Source organism: Colobus angolensis, unplaced genomic scaffold (assembly GCF_000951035.1).
Source record: "Colobus angolensis palliatus isolate OR3802 unplaced genomic scaffold, Cang.pa_1.0 Scaffold297, whole genome shotgun sequence".
Lineage (NCBI taxonomy): Eukaryota > Metazoa > Chordata > Mammalia > Primates > Cercopithecidae > Colobus > Colobus angolensis.
In genome coordinates this window covers 1,844,843-1,856,176 of record NW_012116232.1, presented here as the reverse complement: position 1 = coordinate 1,856,176, position 11,334 = coordinate 1,844,843, and positions in this window count along the sequence as shown.

Below are 11,334 nucleotides of genomic sequence, written 5' to 3'. Positions count from 1 at the left end.
ATTTATATTCTGCTATGTTAATAAAACTTGTATATGATATATAGTAAAAAAAAAAAAAAAAAAAAGAAGTTGAATAACTCATAACACTAATTCTCAAATCCATCAAGTTTATATTCCACAGTGAGTGATGAATACATAAAGCAGATAATTTACAGTCTGGTGGGATAGGTGCTGCAACACAGGAGGTAAAAGGTAGCATGAGCACATAGTTCAAAAATAATGTCCTTTCCAAAGAAAGCAGTATAAATTGGAAACAAGTATTCAATTATTGAGGAGATACTTTGAGTAGCTCAAATGTCATCATTACAATGAAAACTAAATTGCTACTTACGCACCATTATGAATTTTGGAGACTAGGGGAAGAGGGGAATTCCTCACAGTTGTTTCACAAGTTTTGATATGTAATATTGTCTGTATCATTTAGTTCTAAGTATTGTAGTTATCACTATGATTTCTTCTCTGACTCAAGAATTATTTAAACATGTGTTTCTTATTTTGCAAATGTATGAATTTTTTAAAATTATATTTTTTATTAATATCTAACTGTATAAGTCAGGGTTCTTCATATAAGGAGAATCAACATGATAAATATGTGTTTGTGTGTGTGTGTGTGTGTGTGTGTGTGTTTATGTGTGTATGATGCAATTATGGAAGCCAATCCCAGAATCTGCCAGGTGAATCAGTGAGCACAGGACCCAGAAGAGCCTACTGATGAGTTCCAGTCCAAAGGTCAGCAGGCTCTGGACCCAAGAACAGCTGATGTTTCAGGCCAAATTGGAAGGCAGGAAAAAGTTGATGCTGCAGCTCGAAGAATCTGATGCCACAGGCACGAGGAATCTTTCCTGACTTTTGAGGGGGTCAGTCTTTTTATTGATTTAATGAGGTCTACCCACATTAGGGGGAGTGGTCTGCTTTACTCAGTCTACTTATTCAAATGTCCATCTCATTCAGAAACACCCACATAGACGCACCTGGAATCATGTTTGACCAAATGCCTGGGCACCTCATGGTCCAGTCAAATTGACACATAAAAATTAACCATCACAATGTGTTTCATAATGATTATAGAATATGATATTATAACAAGTCTTTGACATTTGCCGAGAACATATTTATGGTCAACTTGTGATCATATTTCATTCAGGCTTGAAAATAGTATGTATTCTCTAACTGTTGGGTAAAAAGTGTGTGTGTGTGCCTGTGTGTGTGTGTATAAACATATGACTGAAGCAGGCAGTCATTTTAGCAAATAGAAAACTCGTGTCATTTTCATTTAAAATTCACTATGATTAGAAGTTTAGGAACTCAAACCAACAATTGAAAATGACAACAATAGGTTCCTGGGCTTCCTCTTAATTATGTACTGCACTTTTCTAATCAAATTTTTTATTTAAAAACAATTGAGTGACTGCTACAAATTTGTTTAACATTTTATTCATGATATTTTCTAAATGATCATTTTTCTTTTTTTCAGTCAAGTGTTCTTTCTGCTTCCTTAAAACCTACACAATGGAAACTTAAAACAAGGAAAAAATACTTATTTTCTGCTCTGTGAAATTATAGGTATTCCCTGAAGCAAAGAATACTGAATTTTCTGGCTGACTGGATGGAGAGTCTGGGTAAGCACAGGGAAAGAGATAATAAGGACAAAAAAATCCCAAACTAATTTTTTAAAAATTACTAAATTAGATAGAACTTCTCCTTCATCTAAGAAAAATTGGCCATTCCTGCACACAACCTATTCCTTCTGATTTCAGAATACGTCTTTCTAAACTCACATCCCTTTTTTTCAAATTTGCTTTGGATGACAAAATAAACCAGTTTACCTGTATTTATTTGGTCAGCGTAGGGCTGAGAGTATAACACAAACTACCAGGGAGCTGTTAGGGGTGGCATGATGTTAGTCCTCTGTTGGTACCAATAACATGTTTCATGTGAATTTTAAAACTTAACCATTAGCAAGCAAATGAAACATATGATGTTCTGGCCGATATTGAGTCTAATTTTGCTGCTGCTGTGATGCTATATGCTTCAGTTGGCATCCTCAGTTTCAAGTTGAAAGTTATCATTGAAATGCCTCAACCCTAGACCACAGTAAACAATTCCATGATTTAATGGTTTTTTCCATGACAGCATTACTGGCTCATGTTTCTCAGGCAGCTTAATCATACTTCGATCATATCTTTCATTTTGGATTTGCTGATAGATATAGAAGCTTTGTTATTTTGCCAAAATATATATAGAGAGAATAAAAATATCTGTCTACATATTTTACCACCATGACAGATAGCTAGTAGAAAGTTATTTATTCATTAGTGTTTTTTATATTCTATCTGTCTAATTTTATACATATAAAATGTTATAATTTGCAAATTTATATCTTGGTTTAAAATAATAATTATAGTGGGTAATTTTGACTTTTCATTCACATTTCCCAGCATTCCTTTTACCCCTGTTGTGTGCATGGAGGGTACCATTTGGTTTGCTTTTGCATTCAATAGTTTGAGGCTTTCTTGGTAGATTGCCATAGATTCTGGAGGCCTCTTTGCTCACCTAGATGACACCCCAGAATTAATGACTATTGGATGCTGGAGTTTACAAATACCAGCCTCCTTCCTTTACTTAGCTTAGTACGAATCCTAGGCGTAATGTGTCCTCCAGAGTATCCCCGCAGGGTCTGGTTGAAGGTGTCAGGTTGAAGCTACTGCTCTGGCTCTTAGTCCCAAAGTGTTTTTCCTCTTCATCTTTTCCTCTTCCTTCTCTTGTTACTGCCATCAGTTTTTTGATTTCCTCAATAACACTTCCTTATAAGTCACTTGTACATGGATGCTCAAATCAAGGTATGCTTCAGAGTGCTAAGCATAAAGATATTTAACCTTAAAATTACAGGTAAAAATGATCTTTAACTTCATTTTTATTTTGAAGCAGTTTATGCTTTAGACTCCCTAATTATCACTTTTGAGGCTTCGTTTTTACAATATGAATACTAATACCAGTTTATGCTGCATTTCATTCAGAATTTATTAGGTAATAATCCTAATATGCAGATGATATAAAGCCATAGAATTTCAAAGTCCCATGTTATCAAGAGAGATATAATAAACTGGACTTGAGAGGATCGGAAATTACCAAGCATTCTGCAGTGCGTACTAGAGACACAGTCACTTGTTTTCATTGCATTCTCTGTGAGATTGTTAAGTTCCTTCAGACTTCATGGTCATTTTCAAAATTCCTGAACTTAAAATAAACTGACAGTCCTATTAGCATTAATACAGCTAGACAGGTAACTGAGAAAGCTACAAAGCAGAAATATTTTTATTTCCTTTTGAGAATTTTCGCACATAATATATGGCTAGGGAGATAGGTCTTTTGCAAAAGACAGTCAATTAGTCATTTGATATTGACTAAGCTCAAATATTTGCAGTTGGGTCAAATTAGTGGTGGTTTCCTAAGGGGAGAGTGTACCCACGGGAGAAACCTTATAGAAGAAAGAGAATTTTTACAAATGATCCAAACATAATGAGAGAGAGATTGCACATCTAACATTACGCAATTATTGTTGAAGAGTATAGGGAATTGAGTTAAATAGAAAGTAGGGAACCAAGAACAGGGAATATGCAATAAAATGGAGACTTGTCCCAGTGGAAGAGACATTTAATTGTCCACAGTAGTTATAGTGCTCTATTATGTACGGTAAGAATGCAGTAAACTTAAGTTATGATTACAAAACACTGCTTGACAAAATTTTATTATACTAGATTAACTCAAATTTTTACTGTAAAACTAAATTCCATTTTTCCTCCAAACATTTACATAATATTTATGAAACTTGTTTTTACCCAGGCCACAAAAATAAGTCCCAGTAAACTATAAAAAATTTAAGATTGTGAAGGTCATATTTTATATTATATAGGTCTAGAAGTTAGTTTTGATGAAAGACAAAACATTAACAAATCTATCTTGGGTGTAAAAGAAAATACAGACTGCACTATTAATTGCAGGCCAAAATGCTTTTATTTACTTTAAAGTATTCTAAACTAGATGTGTGCACTATTTATTAAGAAAAATAATATAATTCTATATCCAATTTTTGATGAATAAATATGTATTTTTTTGTCTTAGATAAAATGTTAAATATATTTGAATGAATTAACTTTTCCCATGTATGCAGATGTAGGAGGCAGAATTTTAAGATTATCCCCAATAACCCTTGCCCTTGTATAATCTCTTTGTCATGAATGCGTATGAAACTTGTGAATATCATGATATACTACTCTCCTGATTATTTCTTATTGTAGAGCAAAAAGAGTTTTTAGATTGAGCCTGACCTAATTAGGCAATTTCTCTAAAAGTAGAACATTTTCTTTGGTGGGTAGCTGACCAAAAAGTTAGAGAGATACACTTCTCCTAGCTTTGAGGATAAAGACATGAGCTGATATGTTTGGAATTGCCTATAAGGACCATATGTCAAGGAGCAATGTGCAGCCTGTAGAACCTCAGAGTGACTCACAGCTGAGACACAACAAAAAGGCAGGAGCCTGGGCCCTGTGGCTGCAAGGAGATAAATTCTGCCAAAACTCTAGTGAGACTGAAAGCAAATTATTTTTGAATCAAGCTTCCAGATGAGAATGCAGCTTGGCCAACACTTTGATTTCAGCTTTTAGAGATCCTGAGCAGAGGACCCAGCTAACTCACAGTTCTGACTCACAGAAACTATGAGATATAAATTAATGTTCTTTTTAATTGTTACATTGATAGTAATTTGTTACACAGTGCTGTGACTGAATGTTTGTTTAGTTCTCATATTCATATGTTAAGATACTAACCCCAGTGTGATGGCATTAAAAGATGGCAGCTGGTTGTGGTGGTTCACATCTGTAATCTCAGCACTTTGGGAGGTCACGGTGGGAGGATCACTGAGGCCAGAATTTCAAGACCAACCTGGGCAACATGGTGAGACCCTGTCTCTACAAAATACTTAAAAATAATCCAGGCATGGTGGCACATGCCTGTGGTCCGAGCTACTCAAGAGGCTGAGGTGGGATGATCACTTAAGCTGAGGAGGTCAAGAGCGCTGTGAGTTGTGACTGTGCTTCTGCACTCCAAACTGGGTGATGGAGTGAGACATTATCTCTAAAAAAAGAAAAAAATAAATAAAATAAAAGGAGTGGCCTTTGGGAGTTAATTAAGTCACATGGGTGGAATCCTTTTACGTGGATTAGTGCCCTTATATTAGTACCTCAGAGATCTCTCTCAACCCTTCCACCATGTGAGAACACAGAAAATGGCCATCTACAAACCAGCAAGTGGGCCCTCACTGCACACTTATTTCTGTTAGTGGCCATGGACTGGGTGGCTTAAATAACAAACATTTATTTCTCTCAGTTGTGGAGACTGAAAGCCCAAGATCAATGAACTGGTTTGTTGTTTAAGCCATCCAGTCTATGGTATTTTTGTTATATTAGCCTGAACAGATCAGATGAAAATTGGTATCAGAAGTGGGGTGCTACCATATCAAATACCTAAAAATGTGTAAGTGGCCATATAACTGGGTACTGTGTAGAGGCTAGAAGGGTTTTGATGTGCATGTTAAAAATATGGACATTAAAGTTGATTCTGCTGAGGGATCAGAAAGAAAAGAGGAGTGTGGGAAAGAAAGCCTTGATTTCCATAGAGAATATCTAAATAATGAACAGAATTTTAGTAGAAATACGGATGGTAAGGCCCATTCTGATGCGAGATTAGATAGAAATGAAAAACATGTCATTGAACAACAGAAGAAGGGCAGTCCTTGTCATAAAGTGACAAAAACTTGGCTAAATTGTGTTTATAGTCTAGTGTTTTATGGAAGCTAGAACTTGGAAGCAATAAAATTGGATATTTAGCTGAGGAAATTTCTAGGAAAGGTGTTGAAGTGTGACTTGGTTCCTCTTGACTGCCTGTGGTAAAATGCAAGAAGAGAGAAGTGATTTAAAGATGAAATTACTAAGCAAAAAGGCAGAACTTAACTATTTGGAAAAATCTTAGCCTATGCATTTTGCAAAAAAATGAGAACACTGTGTATGGACAAGTGACTCTTTTATAAGTAGATTAGTATAGATCAACCATCCAAAAGAAGCCAGGCACTATTCTTCAAGATAATGGAGAAATGACCCCAAAGGCTATTTAAAGATCATTAGGACCGCCACTCACATCACAGGTCCAGAGTGCATGGGCCTGGGATACCAGGCTGTTTACACTTAGGTTGAAGAGGATGAGGTTGTCCAGAGCCATGGAGCCATAACCCCAGCCTGGAAGAGTCAGGAGCGTGGAACTGTAACTCCAGTCCGGGAGAACTGTGTGACCCTACAAAGTCATTGTGGGAGTGGGGTCATCACAGAGAACCTCACTATGGCCAGCATGATGCCGAGCCATGATGTTATCACCCCAGTAGGTGTAGATAGCAGAGCATCAAGACAAAGGGGATCATTCTTGAGTCATGAGGTATAAAGGAATTTGTTATGTATTTTATTTACATGGGACCTGATACTTCTTCTTTCCCATTGTCCCTTTTGGAATGCAGTAGTTTCCTAAGAGGAGAGTGTACTCATGGGAGAAACCTTATAGAAGAAAGAGAATTTTTACAAATGATCCAACCATAAAGAGGTAGAGATTGCACGTCTAAAATTACACAGTTGTTGTTACAGAGTATAGGGGATTCAGTTAAATAGAAAGTAGGGAACCAAGAACAGGGAACAAATAAAATGGAGACCTGTCCCAGTGGAAGAGACTTTTAATTGTCCACAGTAGTTATAGTGCTATATCATGTGCTGTAAGAATGCAACAAACTCAAGTTATGATTACAAAACATGTCCAAGCCCATCCTACCATTGTATTTTGGAAGTACATAAATTATTTGATTTCACAGGCTTACAGATGAAGAAGAATTTTGCCTCAGGATAAATTGTACTTCAAATCTCACCAATATCTGATTTAGTTGATATTTAAATAAGACTTTGAACTTCATACTGAGATTTCATGATGGAACAAGCTAAGACTTTTGGGGTTGTTGGAATGAAATGAATGTATTTTTCATGTGTGAAGGACATACTTTTGGGAAGCCAGGCATCAGGCATGGAATGCTGTGGTCTGAGTGTTCGTGTCCTACCCAAATCCATATGTTGAGATCTTAACTCACAATGAGAAGGTATTAGGAGGTGGGGCCTCTGTGAACTAATTAAGTCATGAAGGTGGAGTCTTCATGAGTGAGATTACGATTTTGGAAGAGACCCCAGACATCTGGCCCAGTTCTTCCTCAATATGAGGACACAGTGAGAAGATATCTATATATGAACCAGGAAGTGAATCCTCACTAGACATCAAATGTGCCAGCAACTTGATCTTAAACTGTCCAAACTCTAAAACTGGGACAAATAAATGTTTGTTGTTGAAGCCACCCAATCTATGGTATTTTTGTTATACTGGCTGAAATGAACAAAGACACACAAAGATCGAAAACTAATACAATTGAATAAGTGATATCTTCATTACTTTTCTTGCCAAGTCTTTAAGAAATTCTGTTGTTTATTTTTAATTCATCATTTAACATGAGCAGCCTTTAAGCAAGGGCAAAAATGTTGTCATTTGGGTTAAGGACAAAATAGAATATTAATTATTCATCAAAATGGTGTTTTAGAAGTATATTACTTGACATAAAAATATGATCCAAATATATTGTTAATTGAAAAATGTATTTTAATTATATGTGGTATTTGATTTCCTTTCATTTTATATATGTGTTTATATGATTGTGAGCATATATGCATACACACACTACATACACAGATGATACTTTTTAAGGTAAATATTGAAATGTTAAGAAAAATGTCCAGTGGTTGGTGGGATTATGGTGATTTATATTTTCCATAGTGAATATTAATTGTGTAATTAAAAATTTTTTTTCTCTGTCACCCTGGCTGGAGTGCAGTGGCCGGATCTCAGCTCACTGCAAGCTCCGCCTCCCGGGTTCCCGCCATTCTCCTGCCTCAGCCTCTCGAGTAGCTGGGACTACAGGCGCCCGCCACCTCGCCCGGCTAGTTTTTTTTTGTATTGTTAGTAGAGACGGGGTTTCACCGTGTTAGCCAGGATGGTCTCGATCTCCTGACCTCGTGAGCCACCCGTCTCAGCCTCCCAAAGTGCTGGGATTACAGGCTTGAGCCACCGCGCCCGGCCAATTAAAAATATTAATACCTCCATAACAAGCTAATCAAGGACTGTTCTATCAGAATTTTATGATTTTTAATGTGAGGTCCTGTACCTTTACTTTTCTTCCCCTTTTCAAAAATTTTCATTATTATTATGTTCATTGGACCACTAAACATGTTTGTGATAGTTGTCAATATGAGAATAATATAAGTAGGGTTTACCTTCAAACCACACATTGAACAGGAAGGCCATGACATGAGTCTCATGGTAGATCTGTCATATAAATCAATAGTAAGGATGTGTTAACACATTAGCTTTGCCCATGTAAGCACTGGAGACAAGAGTGAGGCAATGTGTCCTTGTTTAGTTGACATTAGAATACTGTTTATTCACAGTAGACATTTCTTTGTACTGTATTTACATAGCTTAATGGGGTTTTGAAAGGTCAGAATCAGAGCTGTAGACATTTGTAACTGTGAGTTACATACAGAGGCATTGTTGAATTCTTAAATATATTATTAAAGAGTTTGCACAAGCTGAGTTTTTACCAAAGAATAGATTTGTATTCTTGGTATACATAATTTAAAACTTGTATTTTCACTTATCTTTCAGACCTCTATATCAGATGAGAAATTACTGTGTACCAGACTCACATCAAATTACAGCCCGGTCCCCCTTCATGATTCTATATTTTCCTGTAGTGTATTTGATTTTTTCTCTTTCTCTAATTGTTGATTACCAAGAATTGTCTCTGAGAACAAGATGAATGTGTTTTCTGAAAGTATTATGGGAAGAGTTTAGAAACAGAATGCTAACTAAATAAAGAGACCGATTAGTTTAAATTGTTTTTTCATTACTTTTTTTAGTTTCTCATAAGCATTTAAAAATAATCCCAGAAGGGGGCCATAGAAACAATCGAAGTTCCAAGTGACTTAAGATAAATGACTATGCCAATGGGAATTATACAGGGAGCTTGCAGAAAACACAAGTAAAATCTCTCCTATCACAGTGGCCTTATTCTCTTTATTGGTTCCTCTTAGAGTACATATGAGAATACTTTTAGGTGAAACTATATTTGTTTCCTGCAAGGAGTTGACTGCTGTCTTAGTCTAAGAATGTCATAAATTGGAAGAGAATAGGTAAATAAGTCTGAAAGGAAGTGAAGCCTTACCAAGTAAGCAATTCCTTTGCAACATTAATGGAGACTGAATGTTTGAGAACCAAATGAGTTTTCAAAACTGTTTTAACTTTTAATAAGTTTTGCCTGACTGCCTTTGTGAGGATAAATATAAGATGTTAGAGTAACCTTAGGCTGACCATTGGACCGAAAACATTGTTTTAGTTCAAGAATGAAAAATAAATGAACAGAAATTGTTTGATAACTATAATAAGATAAACCATACAATGCTAAAAATATAGCTAATATTCTGGATGCAAGTACAGAGTTCAAGGCTTTTGACAAGTTAAATTGTATAGGATAAAATTTACTGAATATAAATTTATAGCTTTGTATCATTCAATAGTGTAACTACAAAGTGGAGATTTAAGGAGATCTGATCGGCAATAGTTCTTGTGAATGAGTCTTGAGTCTTTGCATTGATCTTCCCCTCCATTAGAGTCAACCATATGACCGGCCTACCCCAAGCTTGTGCTAGCTTAAACTACATTTACACTACTGTGGTGTTTAGATGAAGTACAAAAATCAACCCTCAAAAATTTTCCTGAGTTATGCCACATCCAACCTATGTATCTGATTCTGAAAAGCAGCAGTTTACACAAAGGATAATTCAAGGGATTGTGAAGACACTCCAATTCTTGATATATGAAAAATGATAGAAGTGCACGTATTTGAGAAGGAAAGACTTAAAGACAACATAAGAGCTGTATAACTATAGTACAATATTTAGCTTTCTCAACTGTGGAACCAGGTTCCTTAGGTTTGATACAGTCCCATCAGGCAAGTTACTTAAGCTTTGGCAAATATCGTTGATATATTTTCCCCATTTCCGCATATTTGTAAAATGACATTAATAACTGGGTCTACTTTTTAAGAATGTTGTTACTATTAAAAGATCTGCAAAAAACAAAGAACTGTTCCTGAAATTATTATATTGGAATAGTAATCAATAAATTTATTATTAATGTTATTGTTACTACAGTTACTACTAAATATTTGAAAAGATGCTTATATAGAAGGGGAATCAATAACTTCAATTAGTTTCATAAACGAGAACTACTAATGGTAAGTTAGGCTTAATGTGAGGAATATTATTTTAGTACAATATAATAATTTTAAAACAAAGTTTCATGGTTTTTCTAATGATGTAATAAACTCCTGTACACAGAAACTTTTTTAATTTTATTTTTTAAATTGTAAAATGAAAGATGTATACATTTATCTTCTACATCATGCTGTTTAAAATATGTAAGCATTATGGAATAGCTAAATTGAGTTAATTAACATATACATTACTTCACACAATTTTTTTGTGTGTGGTAAGAATGCTTAAAATCTATATTCAGCAATTTTCAAGAATACAATATGTTATTAATTATAGTCACCATATTGTACAAGAGATCTCTTGAACTTATTTCTTCTAGCTACCTAAAATTTTATGTCCTTTGACTAACATTTCACTGATGCCACTTGTCCTCCACCAGATGATTTTTTTAAGCAGACATTAGGGATCATATATAAGGGAATCCTAGAGTGCATGTTAGGTTCTCTGAGATAATCTCTGCATTTTATTTCAACATTGAAGAGCCTGTGTTTCTAAAATGTTTTTTGAGAAACAAATACTTAAAATATAGGTTATCATAATTTATAGAAACTAAAATGATACATATTGTGCCTTTCATTTACTGTCTTTTGTCATTACAAATTTGTAAAGTTGGTATAATATGTGAAGTAATGTTGCTATGAAGTCAGTCTGAGCCTTGTCCAAAAGTATACCTTGGATGACTTTGATAAGGCAACTTTTCAAATTGCTGCAGTGAGTCTGAAGAATTTTTTTGATGAAGATAGAGGAAATTTTGATTTTTCTCTGTGTTCCTGGATGATTTAGGAAACCACATTTCTGAGTATAAGAAATCTCTTATGTAAAAAGACTATTACCTTTTTCCAAGTTGTTTGAAGAAATAAAGATCATG